This window comes from Asterias amurensis, chromosome 3, assembly GCF_032118995.1.
Source record: "Asterias amurensis chromosome 3, ASM3211899v1".
NCBI lineage: Eukaryota > Metazoa > Echinodermata > Asteroidea > Forcipulatida > Asteriidae > Asterias > Asterias amurensis.
Genome location: NC_092650.1, coordinates 10427453 through 10430008, shown reverse-complemented (window position 1 = coordinate 10430008; position 2556 = coordinate 10427453). Strand labels below are relative to the sequence as shown.

General features: G+C 36.2%; 1 long non-coding RNA gene across 2 annotated transcripts; it reads left to right on the top strand.

Moving 5' to 3' along the window:
- Positions 1 to 734: 734 nt before the first annotated feature.
- LOC139935215 (uncharacterized) lies at positions 735 to 2310 on the top strand. 2 transcript variants are annotated; one of them, XR_011785779.1, is made up of 4 exons: positions 735 to 813; positions 923 to 1027; positions 1564 to 1712; positions 2045 to 2310. It is a non-coding gene; the product is annotated as an uncharacterized lncRNA (long non-coding RNA). The 2 variants fall into 2 exon arrangements; XR_011785778.1 differs by having other exon boundaries at positions 1113 to 1712.
- The last annotated feature ends 246 nt before the right edge of the window (positions 2311 to 2556 follow it).

The window sequence follows — 2556 nt, the reverse complement described above, 5'->3', positions numbered from 1 at the left end:
AATTGACCTGTCGCTGTATCTGGATGCCTCACTTTCTACTTCAAAAGGTGGATATTTTTTCTTTAGACAAAGAAGTTTTTAACAAATCCAATCTGTTTTAAGCTCTATTTAATTGAGGACCTTCTTTGTTTTAATTTTTCTTTTGATATGTTATTCAGGTTGGCTGCTTGATGACTGACCGGGGCGTTGACTGAACCATCTAATGGAGTTGCTGGAATCGACCTGTTGCTGTAGCTGGACGCCTCACTCTCCACTTCATAAGGTAGATATCTTTTTTTTGAGATAAAGAAGTTTTGGACAACATTAATCTGTAAAAGCTCTATTTAATTCAGCATTTTCCTGTTTTAGTTTAATTTGATGTGTTATTCAGGTTGGCTGTTTAATGACTGACTGGAATGTTGACTTAACCGCCTAATGGGGTTACTGGGAACGACCTGACACTGTATCTGGCTGCCTCATTCTCTACTTCAACAAGTAGATTTTGTTTCTGTTATTTTTACATTCAAGAAAAACATCACTAGTATTTTTACACAATCTCTTAAGGTATGCCATTTTATTCATTACTCGACTAACCAAACTTGCACCTCCATCCTTCATGGTTCACAGGGTCATATGTAACAACCACCCACACCATCTATCGCACCGAATATAATCCCAAACTAATAAGAAGAAACCTGGTTTCTAAATGTATTTTTTGATTGTATGTATTTGTTTTTTATTTCATGCAATGATGAAATGTGACTGAACCATCCAACGGAGTTGCTGAAATTGACCTGTTGCTGTATCTGGATGCCTTACTCTTGACTTCAAAAGGTGGATATTTTTTCTTTAGACAAAGAAGTTTTTAACAAACCCAATCTGTTTAAAGCTCTATTTAATTCAGATCCTTTTCCTTATAGTTTTCTTTTCATGTGTTATTCAGGTTGGCTGCTTGATGACTGACCGGGACGTTGACTGAACTGTCTAACGGAGTTTCTGGAATCGACCTGTTGCTGTATCTTGACGCCTCACTTTCTACCTCAAAAAGGTAGATATTTTTCTTTTCGATAATTTAAAATACAATGATTTCAATCTGTAAAAGCTCTGATTAATTCAGAAACTTCTTGTTTTAGTTTTCTTTTGATGTGTTATTCAGGTTGGCTGTTTAATGACTGACCGGGACGTTGACTGAACCATCCAACGGAGTTGCTGCAATTAACCTGTTACTGTACCTGGATGCCTCACTCTCTACTTCAAAAGGAGTACAATTTTTTTCTGTAGACAAACAAGACTATGTTCGTATCTGGAAAAAGTTCTTCTTAATTCAGCATCGTCCTGTTTTGTAATCAGGGCCAAATTTCATCTGGCTGTTTAAGCAAAAAATATTGCTTAACAGTTTTCTGCTAACCAAAACAAAAGCAGGATACTAGTCATAAATTGTACATGTGACACGGTATTTTGGCATATTAATGTTGTGCTTAGTTCCCTGTGGAGCTTAAGCAGCGTTGTAACATGGACCCTGATGATCTATATTTGTTTTCATATGGTTCGTCCTGATGTGAGTACATTGTTATTTTCTTTCAGATGATTGTGACGACTGCTTTTCTGCCCTCCGTCAATATGGACCATGAAGATGTGACAACACAGTACAAAGAGAGATACATCATGGCTTGAGGAGATGGACATCAAAGTATTTCTCAGCTACATACCAGGGTCCCAAGTGGAGTTTGAAGGTAGGATCTCTTTTAGCTAAGCTTAAGCTGAAAGTTTAGAAATCCATTAAAGTGCAGAAAATATACATTTCTTACGTCTCATAATTAAAACATAGTCCCATATTACCTTGCACCAATACTGTATTGTTAAACTGCAGGCGCGTCACTGAGTGAGAGATATGCATGCTTTATAAAAAGCCATTTTTGTGGTTATTATTACACACTCATCTTTGACCTTTAAATTAAAACCTGAGTTAAATCTTGAGTTTAAAGGTCAAAGATGAGTGTATAATAGTGACCACAAAAAAAAACAGTTAAAACTTTTTTTTTTACGTTTGATCATATTATTACAGGATTAACGTGAAGAAAACTCTTTCTTCACCACCTCATCTAAGGCGTCATGTCAACAGATGGACACATTGTATAACAGAATGAACCCCAAGAACACAAAGAGGCAGATCAAGTTGGCCTTGGATGGACGGCACAACAGAATGTGGAAGCTTCACGTGGAAGCTTCACATGGAAGCGACAAGCACAAGAAAGATCAAGGTGGAATGGTGACGAAGAGACCTTCCTTCTACAGTATGGAGCGGTATAGGCTAGATAGATTGATATTTTCCCATTTAAAATAACACAAAATCTTTTTTTTTGTAAATTTCACTATTTGTTGGCCTGTTTTATTCATTCTTGGAAGTTGACATGAAACAGTTTTTGTCCTCATTGCTAAAATACTTAACTCTGGATGAAGTTTATTTCATTGCTATTGTAATTTTTATTATTCTTATTGCTTATATGGTATCTGTTCTGTGGAACCCTTACATGGTGGCCACCATGTTTTTATTATTATTATCTACTGTATGAAGAC